Source organism: Saccostrea cucullata, unplaced genomic scaffold (genome assembly GCF_032062105.1).
Source record: "Saccostrea cucullata isolate Sc308-1 unplaced genomic scaffold, CSIRO_AGI_Scuc_v1 ctg2396, whole genome shotgun sequence".
NCBI classification, from domain to species: Eukaryota; Metazoa; Mollusca; class Bivalvia; order Ostreida; family Ostreidae; genus Saccostrea; species Saccostrea cuccullata.
The window spans coordinates 41,781-48,951 of NW_026920555.1; the positions used below are offsets into that span (position 1 = coordinate 41,781).

The 7,171-nt window shown below is 32.4% G+C and overlaps 1 long non-coding RNA gene across 3 annotated transcripts; it reads right to left on the minus strand.

Moving 5' to 3' along the window:
• Nucleotides 1–285: 285 nt before the first annotated feature.
• On the minus strand, nt 286–6,776 carry LOC134250992 (uncharacterized). Of its 3 annotated transcripts, XR_009988643.1 has the most exons (8): nt 6,722–6,776; nt 5,705–5,848; nt 3,221–3,350; nt 2,875–3,022; nt 2,546–2,760; nt 1,565–1,741; nt 1,284–1,426; nt 286–1,159 (listed from the first exon to the last, which is right to left on the minus strand). It is a non-coding gene; the product is annotated as an uncharacterized LOC134250992 (long non-coding RNA). The 3 variants fall into 3 exon arrangements; XR_009988640.1 differs by having other exon boundaries at nt 2,546–3,022; XR_009988642.1 differs by lacking the exons at nt 5,705–5,848; nt 6,722–6,776 and adding an exon at nt 3,463–3,617 and having other exon boundaries at nt 2,546–3,022.
• Nucleotides 6,777–7,171: the final 395 nt, after the last annotated feature.

The following is a 7,171-nucleotide window of genomic DNA, read 5'->3' on the forward strand; positions in this document are numbered from 1 at the left end:
TTGCATTGTGGGATCTGTAGCGTTATGGTCAAAGAAAAATATATATACAACAATAACACAACAGCTATGCAGATATTCTATGTGATGCATATATAATATGTGTGTCGACAACAGTATGAAGAACTCCCCAAAAATAATAGGTTAGTACAGTGTATCATTGTAATTTGAAATGCAAATTAAAATATGAATATTGGTCAGTACAAAAATATAAAGAATTTTAAAGTGAAGACAAAAAACTGGCTAAGTTTCATGATTTAAAGAATCTTAAAGAAGGGAACGGCATTTAAATATATGTGTAAACAGTATTCCATGAGATCAATAATGAAAACATTATATACAAATGTATATCATGCCTGCATAAATTTAAGATTCCATGGATGAAAAACGGTTTTGCATTTCAAACAAGTGATATTAAATGTCAAATAAAAGGGAAAAAAATCACAGCTAGATAGTAATACATGAACAAAACAGTAACAAAGAAAATAAAAAAAAAACCTGTAAAATAGACTGAACATAAGTAAAACGTCAACAGCAATGCAAGAATAATCTATCTTTGATAAAAATTATAGTTAAAAAATCAAAACAACAGACATCACCACCAATATGAAATTACTGCAAAATCATAAATAAAACTGACAAGACAACAATAGTTTAACGTGTATAAAAATAATCAAAACAGGAAATTTTAAAAATAAGTAACTTAAAATACGTAAACAACAACAGTATAAATCAATAACGGTATCTTCAATGTACATATACAATGTACCCTCACATACTTAGATATTATTACAAAAATATAATGAAAGGAATAGCGAATTTATTCATCAAAAAACGTTTTAATCTTGTAATATATAACAGGCGTATACGCTACATAGGATACAGTCAACTGGCTAGATGGTGCTGGGGATGGTTGGGGAGACAAGTGCGTGTACCATTTACTGCTTGTGCAGTCCAGAAAATCCGGGACACATATCCAAGGATTCAGCATGGCCCAATTCCTCCGGAACCTTGTCAGCAGCTAACCCATTGCATCGTATTTCTGGGGATGCACATACTGATCCTTCGCGCGGTGGCGCAACTCCAGTGTCTCAACCACACTGTGGCATCTTCATGTTGATGGCCCTTGTCGTAGCAGCATTTGTAAGAACATCAACATACTCTGAAAATGAATTATGTCCATCAAATCTAAATGAGCAAATGTTATACCTGTTCATGTTTCTTTTTATATGTATGTATATATTTATCTGTGATAATAATACAATGAAGATGTCAAATAAATTTACCATAAATACTTTGCGTCTTGACTCTCTTCACAGCGTATTCCACTTCATGTGCTTTGGAAATACAATGTTAGATTGAAGATCCCCCCCCTCTTGTTTGATCCTTGTTGGAATTCTCGTTCTAGTGAAGTGCTGCTGAGGCCAAGCTATAATTGGAAACAATGTGTCTTATATTTAATTTGTAGATAATATTATTTCCTGTATGTCACTGTCTTTTTATAATGACTGGGTACCATTGGAAATATCAATGGTAAAAGTATTGTTCAATAAGCAAGACAACATACCGACTTCGCAATCCAAAGTAGGAGAATTTATACATCCTCGGTGCAAACTAGTTTATGACTTAATGGAATGCATCTACACTTGAAGTTTGAAATAATGGAGAGAGCATGGGGATGTCCATCTTCATCTGCCCGCTATTTACTGTAACAATAGTTTCTTTTTTCTCCATCACTTTAAATCTTGAAAGTTACAAAAAAAAATTAATTTTAAAAAGTTGAAATTTAAAAATAAAACAAAAATCGGTGGTATTTTTTTAATACCAAACATCTTGCACTAAGTCATCCCCGATCCTAAAGAACTATATGCGGTATATTGCATATACTTGTCCCATCAAAAGTCAAATTTTGAAAACTTCCTGAAATGTGCTGAATTCAATAAATTGTAATAAGAAATATAAATTAACAGAAAATAGTATAGTGTCAAAACAGTGGATTCACAATTTTTGTTTTTATGACGTCACAAACTAGTCTGATTTTATATCCTTTTTCAGAAAAAGGAAAAAAATGGACAAAATTTCAACAATTTTAGCTTTAAAATCTATGGAGTGCAAGATTGTTCAGGAACAATATTGACATATGTCATTGATATTATCATTCTACACATTATATCAAAATATTGATCCTGGACACACATGCGCTCGGTGACTTTTACTCAAAATATCGACGAAATATGTACATTTTTCTATAAATTTCATAAAATACTGAAATTTACGTCATGTTGGTGACTTCATTACGTACATATGGCGTCATTACTTATGAAAGTATTCAGTGCTTTGAAGTCAGCATATACTTTCCTGTTTAAGAACTTAATTGAATATATCTCCATCAAAGTTTGATTTGGGGGGGCAAATATTGGTTATTACCGAATAAAGTTCTTTTGTTTTTGTTCCATTACAGAAAATGATAGCCATATGATGCGTAATATATATCTTTTAATTTAAGTACTTTATAACTAGAACTTCTGCCATTGTAAAAGTATCTTACCTGGTCTCAACCACCTCTCCCGTCTAGTGTTGGGTAAAGTGTTCACACCGTTAAAAAAGTTGTCCATGACCTTCGTGAATGTTCTGTACATGGTAGGTAATACTGGTCCACTTTTCCCATCTAAGCTCATTGCCTTCGTCATTAGGTGCTAAGGATACCCAATACAAATGGTTTGCCAGACGTTTTATCCCCTGCCAACAACTACTTAGTAAATCCTAAACTTAAAAACATAACTTATATGTTCATCTTGACTAATTCAGTTACCAGTAAGTAATACTTATGTAATGGCTCTAAATTTATCATGATTTATGTGCACTACTTTCTCCCACCTATTAAAAGAGTAATGCTTATTTCTATTATATTTGCTGCATGCCACACATCGATGCTATGTGTCGTATCTGGTATGTTCTTACGCATCAACTACGCAACCTGAAGATGTCTGTCAGTCACTATCTGGTTTATTGGTAACCTATTCTGCTAAAAAAAAAAAAACGAACATCTCAGATCAAACCCTCTTTTTCCATACATGTATAGCAACTTCCACCTACTTCGTTACAGTACTCTGAAATGGATTAATAAATAAATTGCATTTTAAATATCACTTTAAATTACAACACAGAAAAAAAAAACAAATTCTAACATAATCATTAAACAAAAAACATAACATTTTATCACCTATACATCTCCATTGCAATGTAATTGCCGGCTCGACGCCCGTGCTTCTTGTACATCAGAGGCTTGCTGGTCTCTCCACACTTCTATCACTGCTGGGTGGAGGTAGAACTGTTGGTAATACATAAAGGTCCTGTAAGAGATGGAAGCCATGTTCAAGAACTTGAACATTCTAACATTTTATATGCTTTGCATTGACAAGAGCCTGAAAACAGCAAAGCACAGGATATTTCGAAATTACCTACATGAATGCTTCCAATTAGGGGGTGACTAAGTAGCATTGTTAAGGCTGAGAAAAGGGGGCGGTCCTAATTTATACGGGAAAAGTTTACTGTAACGACACACAAAAATATAACTTTCACGTATCCCTCATAAAACCAGAAAATGAAATATACTCTTCAAAAAAAGAGACGCATGGTAGGAACAATGCCCTGAAAAAAGCATGATAGTTTCGTCATACATGTACCTTTAATTTTTGTATGGATACGATGTACTCGAGTTAAATGCATGATTTTTTAATGCATTTGTTAACTTTACAGCTATTCTACAAGTCTCAGAGACAAAAAGACCTGATTTCGCAAAATTTCCCCAAAAATTTTGATTTCAATTTTCATTTGTTGAATTCCTATGCAATTCCTTCAGATACAAAGGAGCTATCAAAACTGGGGGTTCTCGATATTTTGAATCTGGTTTTATCTGAAAAATGGCGCTTTCTAAAAATGCTGCATCTGAATGTTGCATAGCACAAAAAGGAAAATGGGCGACTGGAAGCAGGGGTACCACAATCTACAATTGCAAGAGGTTTTAATGTTACACACAGTCCAATCACTTCCGAGGATAACGTAAATTGTATGAATGTAATGCAAGGACGTCATCTAAAGCATAAGCTATTCCTGAACTACACAGACCATCTAACAAGACCGTTTTCAGTTGACTACGAATTATTGCAAGAGGTTTATACATGCCATTGTTCCGACCCCACAACACCCCAAATATCGACTTCAAAGATCTCAGATCAATAGAGTATAACCACAGCATCACTGCTGAACATTTTGGTTAACATACTAGTCCAGAATGTTTATCTGAAAGCCTCAGATAAGTTTAAGAGTGCTTATGCTTTGTAATGAATGTTAGACAGATAACTACCTTCAGGACGTTAAAAATGTTGGTGTTGGTTGTGTAATGATATGGAAAACGGTATTATAAGAAAGTAAGATTGATTTGGTTCGAATTCAATGGACTTTGACGGTAAAAGGTACTCTAACCATGTTCTACCTACACATACCCATTCAATTTTGCAGCATCCTAGAGCCTTTTGCAATCTCACAATACACAGCCACATATGGTTCGTTTGACACACCTATTCTTGCAAAGAAACAACAACCTGTTTCAGTCACATTCATCTAAATCGCTAGATTTAATGCAGGTTAAGCAGCATTGGACAAAATGGATTAATATGATTTGCCATAGACAATCGCATCCCCAGACACTCCAGCAGCTGACTCAAGTTCTACATTTGGAGTGGGAGAGTATTCCTATACACCTTTTATTACACGCATTAGCTTCCATTAGATGCCGTTTGTGTCTGCGGGGGGCATACCAGATTTTGATCTTTAATGGTCTTAAACTGACTATAATTTTAAAATTGTTTAGTAATCATGACATTTAGACAGAATTACTGTTGCTTACCACATTTCTGTTTTATCAATGCACCATTTTATTAAATAATCTTTATGTTCAATGTGTCACTAGAATTCTACTTTGCGTTTCTTTTTTAGAAAAGTATAATTTGCAACTTCAAACTGAATTAGCATAATAATCGACAATAAAACTTATCATGCAATAAAAAGAGATAAATAGTTAAATCCCATATAAGTAAGTAGTTAAATCCATATACAGTTGGTTATAAACAAATCACTTGTCAACATCACATCATTTTAGTAAAAATGTGGTATTTCTTGTGCTTTGAGAGGCAGATTGAAGATTTTTTAACAATGAAAAATGTGTTTTATTATAAAACAGTATATGATTTACAGGTTTTTAATAGGGTATAAATACCGATGTATATCCTTTGTGTAGTACACTTATTCATTAACTATCGAGAGAATGTATTTGATGATTTTTGTCGTGTTTTTATGTTTAGGTTAAGTATTTTGTACATGGTGATGCCTCATCCAAACTTTCTGTCGCAAGGGCATACACTAAACAAATCGTTGTCATTTTTGAATTACAAAAGAGTTACATAAGCTGACACACATAAACAAGGAATTTCTTTTCAGGATCTGCCCTAAAAAATATATATGACATTTGTGCTTAAAACCTTTATACTGTTACACATTATTAACTGACAAAATGATTAAATTTAACAGATATATTATTTACTTTTTTAAGCAAAAATTTAAACAGTAATCAAACTTGCAAAGAGTTGTGATTTCCCATTTTTGTTACATTCAAATTAAAAGAGACCAACAAAAAATTAAGGATTACCAAAGGTCACTCTCCACAGTTTCATCAGACTCGGTCGACTTGAAGGAAAAGTCAGTTTCTTCCAATCAATCCTTCTCACTTTCAGTCTCCCATGAGACAAATGCATCTTTGACAGGAACTTCTGGTTTCCAACTTTGGGACAGCCTGTACCTCGACAAAGGTATTGAATGTATTAAAATTCATTTTAAGATATTAAACTCTAATTTCTTATCCACAGAATAAGTGTTAAATAAATATGGAAAATTACATAAAAACTCAGTTATTGGAAGTTGCTGGATCCTATGAAAATACTTTTGTAATTCGTTATATCCATATATATCCCGAGACAGACGGATGCCAGACATGTGATCAAGAAAAACTCACTTAAGCTTTCAGCTCAGGTAAGCTTAACAGTTCTGTATGTACGTATCAGTATATGAGGTTTGGCAAAAGAAAAGTGAGGTCAACTCAAGGAAAGAAAGGTCAAGGTCATAAAATGATGATTCAGATGAATATAATGCATCAGCGTATGGAGTTTGACACTTATTTAAGATAAAAGAGGTAAAGATCGAAAGAAAGTCAAAGTAAATAAAAGTTGAATAGCTCTTAATTTGCACGAGGGCTGTTAGGAAACTATTGAGTTTATACCCCTTCTCTTAATTAACATATTGCAGTGAATATTTGTATATACGTTTGACAAATAGTAAGAAATATTAATAGCAAAAAAATATATAAAAAAATCTATTTCTTTTTTACAGTGGTACATTAATGTGTCAATGGTAGGAGAACCCGGCGCAGTCTCAAAATCAGATATTGAAAATATGTAACACTGGTAAGATCGTACTTAATTCAATTTAAACATAATTTTTTTTATCTAATTTTCTATTCAGGTAATCCCCCAGATTAGAAAAACAATTTTATATTCCTAATGTTTTCAAAAAACGCATATGCATCCAGCTTTGACAATCTTTAGGAGATTCAAAGCATGTTTTAAATAATTAATTTACAATAAATTCAAAGGATATTTGCATTACATACCAGCTGTTTTCATTTTTGATATCCTTGACGTTCCTGCATGTGGATGTTTTGCTTGAAAGTTTAAAAATCAGATAAATAAGTGAATCAATTTCACAGTAAGAACAGGTCTCTTGTTGTCTAATCAAATTGAAAGCTAGTTGGATAATTCTAGACTTTATTATTTTCAATAACGTTTATATTTCTTATAATAATTGATAATAATAATATTAAAAATCAAATGAATTGCCTTTCAAGAGGGTACATTTTTTAAATATATGAAATTCAGAAAACAATTTAATTAATTAATTAGCTCTATATACGTGTACTTTCAAAACATAGATACAAATCAATAATTTTATATTTATATCTCTTTTCTCTGTGATAAATCTTTGAAAGTTCGTAGACTTGATACTTTGATCATTCTACCGGTATTTATATTTAGGCAAGAAATAGGTCAGGAGCTAATGAAGA